Source organism: Lactuca saligna, chromosome 8 (genome assembly GCF_052625555.1).
Source record: "Lactuca saligna cultivar CGN05327 chromosome 8, ASM5262555v1, whole genome shotgun sequence".
NCBI lineage: Eukaryota > Viridiplantae > Streptophyta > Magnoliopsida > Asterales > Asteraceae > Lactuca > Lactuca saligna.
This window is the reverse complement of record NC_136424.1, coordinates 216,806,665-216,825,111: the sequence shown is the minus strand read 5'-3', so window position 1 is coordinate 216,825,111 and position 18,447 is coordinate 216,806,665.

The window sequence follows — 18,447 nt, the reverse complement described above, 5'->3', positions numbered from 1 at the left end:
AACAATAAACTGCAAGCACAAAACTTAGTGAATTTCCCCAAAATACCATATACCATACAAACATACAACCAATCATATTTGGGTGCTTGTAATCCCCTTCGGTCTATTTCAATCGGATATTGTCAAGCATATCTGGGTGCTTGCAATCCCCTTCAGTCTATTTCAACCGTAAATCGGGTTTATTTCACCCCTACCATTACCATATAATATCATAACAAAGAATCACAAATTCATCAAGTAAATACAAGATTAACTAATAGTTGTCACGAAGACAATCATCATACTACATAATAAACTAGTAGGCTGGCATTGGTATCTTCGACCCACAGATACAGTAAAGTAAACTCACCTCACGCTACTGAATATCTCAGATAAAAGCTTAGACTGCTGATACAGAAAAATCCATGTGCTAACATCATCAAATAACACCCAATTAATAATTGGTGCCCACTTGGCCCTGTTCCTGCCAGATTGCAACATCCAAACAATTGTAAGGTAAAAATTTCATTTTTATTTCAACCATTAAAACACCATTTAGTATTACCAATCATTCAAAAGTATATTAATGTAAAAACAGTTATCATAGTACAATCCCTAAATCATAAAGTTGCAGAAACATGGGTTGATGCAGTGCAGTCATGTCGGACCCTTCCTTTTGTACCGGAAGTACCTAAAACCATAAACAATAAACTGCAAGCACAAAACTTAGTGAATTTCCCCAAAATACCATATACCATACAAACATACAGCCAATCATATTTGGGTGCTTGTAATCCCTTTCGATCTATTTCAATCGGATATTGTTAAGCATATCTGGGTGCTTGCAATCCCCTTCAGTCTATTTCAACCGTAAATCGGGTTTTTTTTCACCCCTACCATTACCATATAATATCATAACAAAGAATCACAAATTCATCAAGTAAATACAAGATTAACTAATAGTTGTCACGAAGACAATCATCATACTACATAATAAACTAGTAGGCTGGCATTGGTATCTTCGACCCACAGATACAGTAAAGTAAACTCACCTCACGCTACTGAATATCTCAGATAAAAGCTTAGACTGCTGATACGGAAAAATCCATGTGCTAACATCATCAAATAACACCCAATTAATAATTGGTGCCCACTTGGCCCTGTTCCTGCCGGATTGCAACATCCAAAAAATTGTAAGGTAAAAATTTCATTTTTATTTCAACCATTAAAACACCATTTAGTATTACCAATCATTCAAAAGTATATTAATGTAAAAACAGTTATCATAGTACAATCCCTAAATCATAAAGTTGCAAAAACATGGGTTGATGCAGTGCAGTCATGTCGGACCCTTCCTTTTGTACCGGAAGTACCTAAAACCATAAACAATAAACTGCAAGCACAAAACTTAGTGAATTTCCCCAAAATACCATATACCATACAAACATACAGCCAATCATATTTGGGTGCTTGTAATCCCCTTCGGTCTATTTCAATCGGATATTGTTAAGCATATCTGGGTGCTTGCAATCCCCTTCAGTCTATTTCAACCGTAAATCGGGTTTATTTCACCCCTACCATTACCATATAATATCATAACAAAGAATCACAAATTCATCAAATAAATACAAGATTAACTAATAGTTGTCACGAAGACAATCATCATACTACATAATAAACTAGTAGGCTGGCATTGGTATCTTCGACCCACAGATACAGTAAAGTAAACTCACCTCACGCTACTGAATATCTCAGATAAAAGCTTAGACTGCTGATACGGAAAAATCCATGTGCTAACATCATCAAATAACACCCAATTAATAATTGGTGCCCACTTGGCCCTGTTCCTTACTTGGCCCAAAATCCAAGACCCAACCAATAGTACCAAAAAGCCCAATATGGCCCAATTACATAATTAGGCCCAAAAAACATCATGGGCCTAATCCTAGAAGGCCCAACTTCCTAAAAGACACCCAAACATCGTGAGCAGCCTATCCTCACGCCGTGAGCCTTAACAAGATCATCAGAAACGGGACCAAACGCTCCTCACGTCGTGAGAACAGTCTGAGGCTAAAACTCCAACTTTTAAGTCCTTAATCCATTAAGCCTTGAACTATAACTTTCCAGAAAGTCTTATAACTTCTTAGTACACTAGAAAGTCGATGCTTTTAAGACATATATGTCCAGTATATGTCTAGATCTCATTTAGATCCAAAGTTGAAGAAAATACATCCAACTTTCATGTAATGCTCCGAAAACTCAACCATTTTCTAGATCTGAACTCCAAGACACGCCTAAGTCTCTCATAACTCATAAAGTTTCTAACTTTATGGTTTCTATTCACTCAACATGCTCAACCAAGAAGAAAAGTGGGGCAAAACTTAGATCTAGCCTTGTATAACCATAAAGGTAGGAGCTTTATCACTTATAATGGTCCATAAATAATGTAAGGTGATGTTGATGATGATTCCTTGCAAGCCTCAACACAAGACCACCTTCTTCTCCTTCTTTCCTCCTTCTTCCAAACCAAGAAAAGCTCCAAAACCACTAAATATCAAGCAATGATGGGCACTAGGGTTTTTCTAAGGTTAAAGAGGGTTTGGGACTGATAAGAAACCCTAAAATAAGGTTAGAGATGCTTAAATACGAAGGAAACCCTCAAAGATCATGGGCTTAGGCTGCATTACTCCTCACGTCGTGAGCTCTTATTGCTCACGTCGTGAGCTCAATCCTGGACAACATCTTCATGCAACCCATTGTTGGATTAGTGTCTAAGTCCATAACTATTTTGGTATGTACTTGACCCGATTATGAGCATGGTCCTTTTGGGTTGCCTTCACCATAGCAATATGTAGGATGAATTATGGGACGAGAGAGGATTAATTATGATTTATTAATATATTATAAGAATAATATATTAAAGGAGAAATCATAATGTTTAATTAATATTAGTCAAGACTTAATTAAGAATTAATTTTGTGGCTAAAAGAGATTAATTAAACTTAAGGGGACTAGAATTGTAATTATAAGATAATTACAATTGGGCTATGGATCACCTAAGAATAATAGGTTGGATGAATTCTATGGGAAGCCCATTAGGAGTTTGTCCAACGGATATTCTAAAGGGGTCTATGGGCTGCTTAGGGCCTAAGTAGTCAGATTAGGGTTTCCTAATTTGATAACCCTAATAGCCTAAGTATATAAGGAACCCTTAGGCACCAAAACGTTGCTAACACTTGGATTAGGGTTTCCAGACGTTTTTGAGTGCCTCTCCTCTTCTCTTCTTCATCTAGTTGCTTAGTGGTGTTTGTGACTCCATTAGAGGTGCAACACTTGAGGCACTAAGCTTTTTGAAGCCAAGGAATTGACTGTTATTACTATATAACAATCAAAGGTAAGATCTAAACCCTAATTTCAGTTATAGTTTATTAGATCTAGGGTTTCTGGCTTTGGATAATCAATTGCATGTTCATTAGACAAACTAGATCCAAAGCTATTAGGGTTTGAATGTACATCACAGGAATGATGTAGTGCTCAAAACCTATTAGTGGTATCAAAGACTAGGGTTGTTAGTTTGATGTATTTGATGCTATAGTTGATTATTCATGCTTAAAATCGAAATTTTTTGGCTTATGGGGGTTGGAGTCGCTGAGTCCATGACTGAAATCGCCGAGTCCATAGTGAACTCGACGAGTCAGAGTCGCAGATGGAGCAAATTTCGCGATTTTCTTCCCTTTTTGTTGTGGGATAATTACCAAAATGTTTTTTATTGATAAAAATCGGATTTTTATGATATTGGGTGATTATCCTTGCCAAAATAAAAGATAACTTCATATTAATTGAATAATTATTTCCTTATATGATTAAATTTAATTATTTGAATTATTTGGTGAATTATCTTGCAAGAAATTGGACTAGGTCAAAATTAGATAACTACCAGTTAATTGTTAATTGCCTTATTTGAATTTTTGATCTAGAATATTCTTGATAAAGTTTGAAAAAGTTTCAAATTAACCCTTTAGGTTTCATAGTTTAAATTTTGAGCTTAATAGTTTTAGTTTTTGAAATTTAAATAGTTGAACCAAAATGTTTTGAAAAGTTTAAAAACTTGCCCTCAAGTTTTGGAATTTAAAATTTAATTAAAGTTTAAATTTTGAAATATTGAATTTTAAAACCCTAGTACTTTGAAAACTTCAAATTACACCATTATGGTTTTATTAATTAATTAAAGTGTATAATTAAAAGAGAGTTATTAATTCCATAAAGTTTTGCTTTAAATTTAATTAAATTAAAAGTATAATTTATTAAATTAGACACCTAGTATTTTAAAATTGTAAAATACACCCTATACTTTATATGTGTAACATTAAAAGTCTAATATTATATATATATATATATATATATATATATATATATATATATATATATATATATATATATATATATATATATATATATATGAGTAAAGAGTCAATCTTACCGTTAGTAGGCCTCATTCATGAAGTTGATCTATAAGGGGTGTTAAAGGAAATTGCCTATAAAATGGCGATTGAATGGGTATCCACTCTTATCCACCGCACTCTTGACTAGTGGAGGGTCGTTAGCCGAACGGGTAGGATAGGACGAAACCTTCCATTAAAATTATAATGAAGTACAAAGTAACTAAATGCTTTTACAAATTCCCAAATTCTAGTTACTTTAGGAAAAATGTGAAATTGTATGCTAATCCATGGAATTACACTTCGTACCCTTGTCAAACGTTAGTGGAGCATGTGTGGTTAACTGGCACACTAATTTGGGGATGACATTGGTAGCGAAGGTTGGCTCGATCTTTATCATAGATCAATGGAGCGTGTGTGGCTAACTAACACATTGATTAGGTGATAGTAGCATTGAGTGTACCACGTAGATTCGTATGGTTATTCACACCTTATTTGTGATCCTCGGCATCCCAGTCACAAATAGAAGGGCATAAAAGAGATTTAAACATGCCATTGAATAGTTCAATGAGTCTCAAAAGATCTAGGAGTTTTCAATACATTTAAAACCTAATTTGCTTTTTCGTTTTTCATGGTGAAAAATTGGTAAATCGTCATTTACCTACCTTCGAATATTATGCGACTAGATTACGGCATCCCTCTTCTAGGTTGTAGAATATTGTGTTGGATCCTAGCCTTAATAACTCATTTGGATATTTTATTAAGGAGTCAATCAACTTAACTTGAATTTTTCTCCCATTTTGTAGATGTCAAACAACTATGGTTTTCCTAAATCCCTTGGAACAAGCTTTCCAAACGAAGATGATTTTCCACGATATGATCGAGGAACAAGAAATCATGCTTCACTTCCGCCACCTCCAATTATTCTCCCTGACCCACAAGTTCGAAGACTTGAAAAGTTCAAGCTCACTCAAGCCCTTTTGGCAAGTAAACACGAAGATGGGAAACTTGTGTGTGCATACGTCTTAGAGATGAAGTCACACATTGACATGTTAAGGATGTTGGGTGTCGAAATTTCAGGTGAGTTGGCCGTTGATTGGGTTCTTCAGTCACTTCCTGAATCATATAGTGAGTTCGTAAGAGAGTACTATATAATGGACCACGACATGACCCTCATTGATTTGAACTATTTGCTTATAGCTGCTGAATCAACAATGATTTGGCGTGCTGGTCAAGTAAATATGTCTGGTGAATCAAACTCCCAAACTTCAATGGACATTAGCAACATTGGAAGTCCATAAAGTATGAGATTGTCCCATGTAATGTGCCAAAGGAATCCATTTGCTTTTATTGCCAAAAGAAGGGGAATTGGAGACGAAGTTGTCCTATCTGTTGGATTAGTGTCTAAGTCCATAACTATTTTGGTATGTACTTGACCCGATGGTGCATGGTCCTTTTGGGTTGCCTTCACCAAAGCAACTTGATAGGATGAATTATGGAAAGAAAGGATTGAATATGGTTTATTAATATATTAAAGGAGAAATCATATTGTTTAATTAATATTAGTAAAAAATTAATAAGAATTAAGTTTGTGGCTAAAAGAGATTAATTAAACTTAGGGGACTGGAATTGTAATTATAAGATAATTGCAATTGGGCTATGGATTGCCTTATATTATAAGGATGGACGAATTCTATGGGGAAACCCATTGGAAATCATCCAAGGCCTTTAATTAAAGGAGTCCATGGGTTGCTTAGGGCTTAAGCATCCAAATTAGGGTTTCCTTGTTAGATAACCCTAATAGCCTCACTATATATAGAGCCCTTATGCTCCAAAAACGTGGTGAACTTATTTCTCTAGGGTTTCCAAACGTTTTGAGAGCCTCCTTCTTTTCTCTTCTTTCATCCTCTTGCTCTTGGTGTTTGTGAACCATTAGAGGAGTGACACTTGTGACTCTAAGCTTTCTAAAGTCATTACAAGAAGGAATTGTGATTGTTATTGCTACATAACAATCAAGGTAATATCTTAAACCCATTATTATGTTAATATCGATTATCATGATCTAGAATTAGGGTTTATAGTCTTGGATAAATTGCATGTAAAATAGAGAAACCTAGATCCAAGTATTAGGGTTTGTGTGAGCATATAGGCTGTTCTTATGGATAAAACCCATCAGTGGTATCAGAGCCTTGATTGGTTTCTATTGTATTGATGCCTTGTATGTTTGTTCAAGTTAAAAAATTCGATTTTTGTGAAACTGCCTGATGAACTCGGGAGTCCCATTGTGGACTCGACAAGTAGGCCCCTACTCGGCGAGTCCATATGGGTACTCGGCGAGTTTGAGCGTCAGAAAGAGGGGATTTCGGGATTTCTTGCTGTTTTTCTCATGGATAATTGCCTTATCTGTTTTAGATCAATAAAATCCGATTTTAAGAGTATATCCTTGATTAAACAAAAGATAATTACCAATTGATTAGATAATAACTTCCTTATATGATTAAAGTTGATTATTTGTATTAATTGGGTAACTTATTTTGCAAGTAATTGTCATTAGGTCAAATATAGATAATGATGAAATTAATTGTTTAATTTATATTATTTGTTATTTGATCCTTGTGTTATGAAAAGTTTCATATTTTCCCCTTTAGGTTTTATAGTTTAAATTTGAACTTAAAAGTTTAGTTTTGAAATTTAAATAGTTAAACCCAATGTTTTTTGAAAAGGTTTCAAAACCTGCCCTCAAGTATTTGGAATTTAAAAGTTGATTAAAAGTTTAATTTAGAAATGTTAAATTCTAAAACCCTAATATTGTTTTGAAAAGTTCAAATCACACCCTTATGATTTTATTAATTAATTAAGGTGTATAATTAAAAGAGGTTTAATAAATCCATAAAAGTTTTGGTTTACATTTAATTGAATTAAAAGTATAATCATTAAATTTGACCACCTAGTATTTTAAACGTGTAAAATACACCCTATACTATATATAACATTAATAGTCTAACATTATATATATGTATGAGTAAAAGTCAGTCTTACTGTTAGTAGGCCTCATTCACGAAGCTGGTCTATAAGGGGTGTTTAAGGAAATTTCCTATAAAATGGCGCTTGAATGGGTATCCACTCTTACCCACCGCACTCTTGACTAGTGGAGGGTCGTTAGCCAAACGGGTAGGATAGGACAAAACCTTCCATTATAAGTATAAGTGAAGTACAAAAGTAACTAAATGTTTTTACAAATTCCCAATCTTAGTTACTTAGGCAAAAGTGAATTGATACAAATTCCCAATCTTAGTTACAAATTCCCATGAAATTACACTTTGTGCCCTTGCGAAGACGTTACTGGAGCGTGTGTGGTTTACCGGCAGACTAAATGGTTCTGAGCAAAGGTAGCAAAGGGTGACTCAATGTTTGTCATAGTTTGGTGGAGCGTGTGTGGTTTACTGACACATCAAATAGGTGATCGTAACATGTGAGGGCACCATGTAAGTTTGCATGGTTATTCACACCCGCTTTGTGATCCTCGGCATCCCAGTCACAAACAAGAGGTATATCGAGATTTAAACATGCCATTGAAATGTTCAATGAATCTCAAAGGATCTAGGAGTTTTCATAGATTTAAAACTTAAATTTCTTTTTCGTTTTTCATGGTGGAAATTAGTGAATCGTCATTCACTTACCTTCAAATATTTTGCAACTAGATCACGACATCCCTTTTCTAGGTTGTAATGTATTGTGTTGGGTCCTAGCCTTAGTATCTCATTTGGGTGATTTATTAAGGACTCAATCTATCAACTAACTTGAATTTGTTTTCTCCCATTTTGTAGATGTCAAAGTTCGACAACTATGGTCTTCCCAAGTCCTGTGGAACAAGCATTCCACATGAAGATGATATTCCACGATTCGATCGAGGAACAAGAAATCATGCTTCACTTCCTCGTCGTCCTCCCGTTGTTCTCCCTAACCCACAAGATCGAAGAATTGAAAGGTTCAATGTCACTAAAGCCCTATTAGAAATGAAACATGAAGATGGTAAACCTGTGTGTGCTCACATTCTAGGAATGAAATCACACATTGATAGGTTGAGAATGTTGGGTGTGTCATTCCCGGATAAGTTGGCTGTGAACTGGGTTCTGCAGCCACTTCCCGAATCATATAATGAGTTCAAAAGAAAGTATTATATGATGGATCATGACGAAAGCCTCATTGACCTAATTTACATGCTCATTGCTGCTGAATCAGAAATGATTTCGCAAAACAAGGGAGCGTATTTGTCGCGAAAGTCAACCAACCATGCTTCCTAGGACGTTCTAGGAGAACCGATCTGCGTTTGCTGCCAAGAGAAAGGGCGTTGGATACAAGTCTGCCCTAAGAGCTTGAAGAGTCCAGAAGATGGGAGAGTCAAAGAGTATGACTGTTCTTCAGGTAAAATCCACTATCTAACTCGATTAAGTTCCTATTCGTTGATTCATGATACATAATGTGATAAGATTGCATTTGAATGTTTTGCAGGATCGATGAAAGGAGAGGAAGCTTGATGAAATAGAGCAAGATGAGTCTAATCACGAAGAAATGGATCTCGATCGCATGGATTCGAAGATTAGATTTTGAGCTTAGATAGAGTTGTTAGGGATATTTATTACATAGTTTTTCACTTGATTTTTCATTGTAAGGACACATGTTTTCCGTTGCTTTTATAAATAAAATAAATTTTGTTTGACTCATTTATTTATTTATTTCCTTGCAATGAAATCGTTATGAAAAATTGATGTTCGTATATTTACAAAAAATGGATGTGATTCTTAATTATATTGTTTGTAGAAATGTCGAGAATTTACCAAATAGGGAAAGTTTCTCATCACCCAAGTTTCCATTGGATAGAGATTTGGAATCGTACAACAAGAATTGTATGATGAATGAATAAACTTTCACATTTGGAAATTAGACTAATTCGTTGATAAAGTGTCAAGTGAAGGACTAGGAGATCGAATACACAAGGTTATGTGTTGATCAAGTCCACTGAAAGAGTAACATAGATATTCGTCAAATATGATTACACTTATAAGATTAAGTATAATTCTGATTGATTGTAAAAGTTTAAATCAATAACAGAACAAATAAGAAGAATCAAGTAGGCAGAAAGATAAAAGTTTCTCCATTCTAAGAAGAAGGGAGAGTACCTTTTACGCTTTATGATAAGTCTTAATGATTAAGAACCATATCTCCATTGATACTCTAAGTGAGTCTTAGTACAATTGTATGTCTAAGAAGAGGAATCAAGAATTGAAGAAATGGTTAAATTAAGAAGTCCATCATACTTCATTCCAAAACAAGTCTTAGAGTTAAGATTGTGACATTAAGTGACAAGTATTAAGAAGGTTTATAACATTCACAAAATGTGGAAAGTTGTGATGTCTTGGATAAGACAAAGACCAACTAGGACCAATTTTGTGAAGTGCTTTATCTTGATAAAAGCTACACTAACTCTTGAATATTTATTTGTCGAGAAATGTTTATTGACAAGAGAATATTATATGTCAAGGAGTCAGTTGGAGTCTTAATGGTCTTGAAAGGTTTCAAGAACAAATCAAAATAAACCTTATCTAACATCACTAGCACACGACTTGAGGTTTACAACCTATCGTGTTGACGTTATTTTGTTTCTGTGCCATTCCAATTGAGTTAATTATGCATGTGAGTTCTATGAGTTCTCATTTGAATGCATAATAGACAAGGACCTTGATCAATGAAAATTACATTGATAGGAAAAGGTGAGCTGCTTAACTACTTGGAAGACATGGTGGGCAGCCGTGTTACCATAAGGAAAGAAATCAAGATTAAGAATGTTCGGTCCATATGAGTTTGGATTTGTCGCAAACTTTGGTTTTGACAAATTCACATGGATAGGAACACACACATACACCGTTAAATCTTAGTGTCATAAGATTCCCTCCTTCATGAAAATGACTGTGAGGAAATGCTTTCACTAGGCGAGATCCAAAAACATGTTAGTGGCCCTGGGATGGATCGAGAATCTTGATCGATGCGCCTCCTCCATCAATTTGGTGCGCGCCCCACCCGCATACGGCACACAAATCCGACCCTGAAAGGTCATACGCCTGCAGCTATCGGTAACGAAATCTGGTACCTGCCCAATCACCCGCTCTCTTTTACGGTTCTCCGGCCTCACAGCCTCTGCATGGGCCTCCCGAATGGTGTCCAACACCGAGGTCATCACTGTCAATCGCATACAGATGTCTCGGATCGGGGCACTCTCCTCCCCGCGGCTCAGGGCATCAGCTACAACATTAGCCTTGCCCGGGTGGTACAGGATCTCACAATCGTAATCCCTTACCACGTCCAACCATCTCCTCTGGTGCATATTTAGATTGGGATGATCCATCAAATACTTCAAGCTCTTGTGGTCCGTGTACATAGTACACCGAACCCCATACAAATAGTGACACTAGATCTTGAGGGCGAACACTACTGCTCCTAAATCCAGATTGTGGGTGGGATACCTTGTCTCATGAGGCTTCAGCTGCCTCGATGCATATGCTATCACATGCCCCCCTCTACATAAGTACTGCACCCAACCCTGCTATCGATGCGTAACAATATACCACAAAGTCATCCATCCGCTCCGGGAGGGCTAATACCAGGGCTTCGCATAATCTCTGGCGAAGTGTCTCAAACGAGGTCTGCTGCTCTGGACCCCAAGAAAAAGTGACACCCTTCCGGGTCAACCCGGTGAGTGGCACGGCGATCTTGGAGAAATACTTGATGAATCTCCGATAATAGCCATCCAACCCAAGGAAACTCCTGATCTCGGTGGGATATCTCGACACCTCCCACCTCATAACTGCCTCAATCTTGTTCGGGTCGACCAAAATCCCATTCTGATTGATAAGATGCCCCAAAAACTGGACCTCCTGTAACCAGAACTCACACTTGGAGAATTTGGCATAAAGCCTCTCCGACCTCAAAACTCCGAGGATCTTCCTCAAATGCTCCTCATGCTTCTCTCTAGATCTCGAATATACCAAAATGTCATCAATCAACATGATCACTAAACGATCTAACATCAGCTTGCACACCCTGTTCATGAGATCCATGAATGTCGCTGGTGCATTGGTGAGCCCGAAAGGCATCACCACGAACTCGTAATGGCCATAACAAGTCCTGAACGCCATCCTCTGGATATTCTCATCCCAAACTCTCATCTGATGATATCCCGACCTCAGATCGAGCTTGGAGAACCAAGATGCTCCCTGAAACTGATCGAACAAATCATCGATCCTCGGTAGTAGGTAATGGTTCTTGACCGTCAACTTGTTCAACTCCCGGTAATCAATGCACATCCAGTGTAAACCATCCTTTTTCTTGACAAAAAGGATCGGTGCTCCCCACGGTGAGCAACTCGGTCTAATAAACCCCTTCCCCAGCAGCTCCTGAAGCTGCGAGGATAATTCCTGCATCTCTGGCGGTGCAAGGCGATAAGGCGACTTGGCGATAGGCGCTGCCCTCGGAATCAAATCGATGCGGAACTTAACCTGCCTCTCGGGAGGCACACCCGGCAGCTCCTCGGGGAAAACATCCAGGAATTCGCGCACTATCGGAACATTGTCAATCGAATTCGGCTGCTCGGCAGCCACTCGCGCATCCATCACATAGGCGACAAACCCACTGCAACCCTGCTGTAAGCTCTGCCTCGCTCTGGCAGCCGAACAGAATGCTGACCCAGAATGGGTACCCTCGCCATAAATCGTAAAAACTCCCCCATTAGGGTCTCGAATGGTCACCAGCTATCGCTTGCAGTCGATAACCGCTCCAAACTTGCTCAACCAGTCCATGCCCATGATGACACAAACATCTCCCATCGCAATCGGGACCAAATCAATCAGAAACTCAACGCCGAAAATCTCGAGCACACAACCTCGAATCACATTCGTGGCGTACACCACCCGCTCGTCAGCTATAGAAACTCGTACAATTCAACTCAATGCCTCTCAATGGGTACTGATGTGCTGACTAAAAGCTAAAGACACAAATGACCGACTCGCACCTGAGTCAAATAACACCAAAGCAGGTACAGAACTCACAAGAAAAGTACATACACACAATGCAATATAAGCACAATATCTCATACTCAGCATAAATAAAATAAAGAATACATACCAGCCCCAACATCGGGCGCTACATGGACCTCCTGTGCGGTCAACTGGAAGGCTCTCCCGCGAGCCGTCGGCGCCTCGGCCTTCACTGGTTGGGCCTTGGCAACTCGGGCAGTAGGTGTGGATCCCTGCGCCGATCCATATCGCAGCTGCGGGCACTCGGCCTTTGGATGGCCGGTCTGGTTGCAATGGAAGCAAACCACGAATCCGTGGGGACAACCCCTCGCATAGTGTCCCTCCTTCCCACACTTGTAACAGACCCCAACTCTGCACACTCCCTGTAATGCCCGCGTTTCCAGGCTAGGCATTTTCGTTGATGTAATAGTCTAGGTTAACCTTTGTAACCCAAATTTGAAATAATAAAATGTATTATGTGTGAATTATGTGATTTATGTGTTTATTTTCTTAATTATTATAATTTAATGAATTAAGAATAAAATAAGCATCGAAATTTAAGTGTGAGATAATCCCGATACCTTTACATAAAGTTGTAGTGGTCGAAACGAGGTTTTCCGAATATATAAAGAATGCCGAAATCCGAGTTATAACGAAGAACTTATGACCTATCGAAGTTTCGTGACAGAACCGGTACGACGCCGAGTGACGTAAAATATGAATTTAAGATAGAGCGATATTTATCCTTAGCGATCTAAACGAAAGTTGTAGATTTCGTTAAACCGAGAGCGTGCATAAAAAGAACGCCCAAATCTGACTTCGTATGAGGAAGTTATGATTTTTCTAAGTTTCGACTTGGCAGTATGCAGCCCGAATACTCGATTTGAGATCGAGCCGTTTTTAGCCGAAACAATCTAAATGAGAATCGAAGATCTCGTTGTCAGTAGTAAAACGATGAAAATTTAGGCGAGAACGGACGTCGGACGAAGAAGTTATGATTTTATAACTAAGTTTTCCTGTCTGGGCCTACTAAAAATAAATAATAAAAAAATAAGTCAAAATTAGCTAACGGAGTCTAAACGAAAGTTGTAGAGCGTAGTCTCACCTACGCGTGGATATAAAGGACGTCGTAAACGGCGCTCGTATGCGAATGTTACACAATTTAGAAGTTTGACGAGTCAAATTACGCCCAGCGTAATTTGAGTACGCCCAGCGTACTCAAAGGGTTGCAAGTTGTCTGACCAGTACTCGAGTGCCACCCGTCGACGCATGCAGTGACATCAAAGTACGCCCCGCGTAACCAAGTTACGCCCCGCGTACTGAGTATGCCCTGCGTAATTTGAGATTACGCCCCACGTAATCCTAGACCCTCAGCCTATAAATAGAACTCGAAATCAGCCATTTTCTCTTGTTCAAACTCTTCTTTGTCTTTAAGTTTTGCCTCGATTTGCGTGCCAATCATATCCCGAAGCCCCGGTATCATTCCCGAGCCTCGAAGCAAGATCCGAATCCCCGAGGATCCCGAAGAGCGTTATTCCCGAGCCGAAGCTCTGCCTGCGAGGAGTCCGATTTTGGTGAAGATCTTCCAGATCTATCGAAGTATACTACTTCTATAAGCCGTAGTGTTGTCGGATCATCTTCTGATCAAGTGAGTGTATAATCCCTTTCATAAACACGATAATAATACAAGTATTGTTTGGATATATTAAGTATATTGTTGTTTATTGGTGTGAGTGTGTAGTTACCTTCTTCCAACACATTATTATGAATTATTTTATATAAAATACAGGCTATGTGTATATATTTTGTTGTTATGTGTGTGAATGTATATTCACTCTCTTCTATCTCATAAATCTGAGTTGTTCTCTGTGAAATACGTGTTATGTGTATGTGCCTCATCTGGTATGTGGAATATGTATTGATTAAAGCATGTTATACAGGTTTTAAACTATGTATAAAAATGTATATTTTTATCTACTAATATGTTGGGTAGAACATGGGTAGATACTTGGGTGTAATAAATAGATGAGAGGTCTCGATGTTGTTTTGATTTAGTCATCTAGCGGAGTTTAGATGACGACTACAGACTTTTCTAGACAGTCCTGTGGAACACTAGCAGGCTCGCCACCTGTAGGTGTTAATGAACTTGGGTATTCATTCGCTGTACTCCATCCCCCCATGGTTGCCTTATTTGACATATATTGCCGGGAAACCCCCGAATGCATGTGTTGTCGCCCCGATGAAACATTCTTAGACTAGGTCCCTTGTGTTAGTTATTTTAGGGACATAACGTGAGAATAACGGGAATGGGTAATTGGGTTATTGTTGGTTGATGAAAATTAATTTAATTATTTATTGTGGGTTGAAAACCCTATATGCTCACCAGGCTCCCAAGCCTGACCGACTCAGTTTCTTTGTATTACAGGAAGTGGCGCAAGGGCATGAGATGGATAATCATCAAGTTGTTTTTGTTTACAAGTCTGTATATGTATATATTTGTTGAATGACTTGTAATGTATATCGTTTATGCTTTATGGTCTGTATCGGAACACCACATCCCGAGTTTTGGTTATATAATGAAAATACATTTCTTTATGAAATGCTTTGGTAAATATTATTTTATCATACTTTGTTTTTGGGAACAAATTCCGCATCTCTTTTAAAATCAAAAGGATTTACTCTGAAAATGTTTCAAAAGCATAAATGAAACCAGTCTTTTCTGGCCGAGATTTTGGGGATGTCACAGTTGGTATCAGAGCATTAGTTTAAGCGAACTAGGAATTTGTAGGATTTCTAGACTTAAACTTAAAATGCTAAGTGAAATTTTGAGACATGTGTCTGTGATATTTTAGACACAAGCACTAGTTTATTTTAGGAAAATTGCCTAAAATGCTTTTATGTGCTAAATGTTATATGTTTGCCATATATGATATTGTTTGTTCGGATCTATGGTCTGTTGCCGACCGGATCTGGAAACCTTATGTGTGTAGGATTCTAAGCGTACGTATACGATATTAGAACTAGCATGTAAACGTTTCAGAGCGATAAGGATGATTTGAATATCTATCGTGAATGAGGATCTAATTTTACCTTATTCGGTGTGTAGCTCAAAAATGGTGAGAACAAGAAGTGGAGTTGGAAATGCTGATGAAAACATGAATCAACCACCAGTGATTGAGCAAATACCTGTTGTAGCTGCAGCACCTGAGCCAATTACAATGGCTGGTGTACAAATGATGATTCAAGCAATGTTGGATCGTCAAATGGAGGAGACTAGACGGTTGCTTCAACAGAATCGTGAAGAACTGTCAATTCAAGTGGAAGAGCCCGAATTAAATGAAGGACACTCAGAAGGTGGAAACTTCAGTGGGTCTGTTGGTCAAGCCAACCCACCGATAGTTAGGCAAAACAACCATGATGGAAGGAATGATGGAATGGGATGCAAGTACAAGGACTTTTTAACTTGCAAACCATCGACCTTCAATGGAAAGGAGGACCCGATCGGAGTGATGGATTGGATCTCCGAAATGAAGTTAGCCTTCATGACTTGTGGCTGCAGAGGCAAGTTGCAGACTATCTATGCAGTGCATCAGTTCCGAGGTGGAGCCGTTCGTTGGTGGAACACTCTAGGGAAGACTTTAAACCCTAATGAGCCACTGCAATTGACATGGTCAGAGTTCTTGGTGCAGTTCAAGCGCAAGTTCTGCTCGGCTCAAAATCTGTTGGAGTTGGAGAACAAGTTTCTGGCATTGATGAAAGGCAGTATGTCAGTTGATGAATACACAAACGCTTTTACTGATAAGATGGAGTTTGCTTTGCGCATTGTGCCAGATGAGCTGACAAAGATTGACCGATACACAAAAGGACTCCCATGGGAGTATGAGGTGCCAGTACGTCAGGCACATACTCTGGAGGCAGCTATCTGGGCTGCCAAGTCTGTTGAGAACATGATCTAGGGAAGAACCGCCGACAAGGTTGAAGTTGGCGAGAAGAGAAAATTTGAAGGAACTTCAGGTTCCAATAAGAAAATTAAATTTTCGAAGAAGTTTGGAGGAAAGGGAAGCGAAGCAAAATGGTGTGAGAAGTGCAAGAAAAAGCATTTTGGAAAATGTAGTGAGGATGTAACCTGCTACAAGTGTGGAAAAAATGGACATTTTGCCAATGAGTGTCTGAACAACAAAAGGATGTGTTTTGGTTGTAATGAAGAGGGGCATATTTTGAAAGACTGTCCGAAGAAGAAGGAGGCAGCGAAGCCCAAAATTCCACCAAAGCCGAAGGCGAGAGCCTTCCAGATGACACTTGAGGCTGCGAAAGATGAAGCTGATGTCGCTTCAGGTACCTTTCTTGTTAACGAACTACTTGCTCAAATTTTGTTTGATTCTGGAGCCAACTACTCCTTTATTTCGCATGAGTTTGGTAGAAAACTAGCTTTGCCTGTTGATAGACTAGATAATGATTTATTAGTCGAAGTTGCTAGTGGCAAGTTTGTACCTGTTAGCCATCGTATGAAAAACATCTTAAGCGACCTTAATGGGAATAAGTTTCACGATGAATTATTGCCTATCGAACTTAATGGTTTCGACATCGTTTTGGGAATGGATTGGCTTAGCACCAATGATGCCGTAATATTATGCAGGAAAAAGATATTGAAAGTAAACCCGCCAGGGAAAGAGTCGTTTATGGTGTACGGGGACAAATGGAGAGTAAGTTCTGGAATCATTTCCTTAATGAAAGCCAGAAAGTGTTTGACCAAGGGGTGTACATCATATTTAGCATTCGTGATCGATGCTAAGAAGGAAAAAAAGGTGATGCAGAATATTCCAGTGGTGTGTGATTATCCGGAAGTATTTCCTGAAGATCTTCCTGGATTACCGCCTGATCGACAAGTGGAATTCATTATTGACTTGTTACTGTGCATCGATTACAGAGAGCTTAATAAGGCAACAATAAAGAATAGATACCCGTTGCCAAGGATTGATGACCTGTTTGATCAATTGCAAGGTTCGAGCTATTTCTCGAAGATCGATCTTAGGTCAGGATATCATCAGCTAAAAGTAAGAGAGCAAGATATCGAGAAGACTGCATTCAGAACTAGATATGGACACTACGAGTTATTGGTTATGTCATTTGGACTAACCAATGCTCCAGCAACATTCATGGATTTGATGAATAGGGTTTGTAATCCATTCCTTGATAAATCTGTGATAGTGTTCATAGACGACATTCTGATTTATTCGAAAAGCCAAGAGGAGCATGGCAGGCACTTGCGAGAAGTGTTGGAAGTCTTGAAGAAGGAGAAGTTGTATGCGAAGTTCTCCAAATGTGATTTTGGATTCGAGAAGTCCAATTCTTGGGTCACGTGGTCAACCAAGAAGGGATAATGGTTGATCCAGCGAAGATTGAAGCTGTAATGAAGTGGGAACAACCAAAAAGTCCCACAGAGATCCAAAGCTTTTTAGGATTAGCCGGATATTACCTCAGGTTTATCCAAGGCTTTTCTTCGATCGCTAGTCCATTAACAACTTTGACCCACAAAGGAGCTACTTATGCTTGGAGTGATAAGCATAAAGAAGCATTCGAGAAGCTAAAGAAGAGGCTATGTGAGGCACCAATTCTATCTCTACCCGATGGAGTTGAAGACTTCGCTGTTTATAGTGATGCGTCTGGGGCTGGGTTGGGTTGTGTTTTGACCTAAAGAGAAAAGGTGATCGCGTATGCATTTCGACAGCTGAAAGAGCATGAAAAGAATTACCCGACTCATGATTTGGAGTTGGCAGCGGTAGTTTTTGCTCTGAAAATATGGAGGCATTACCTCTATGGCACAAAGTGCAAACTTTTCACTGACCATAAGAGTCTCCAATATCTCTTTAGTCAGAAAGAATTGAATATGAGACAACGACGCTGGCTAGAATTACTTAAGGACTACGACTGTGAGATACTTTACCACCCCGGTAAAGCTA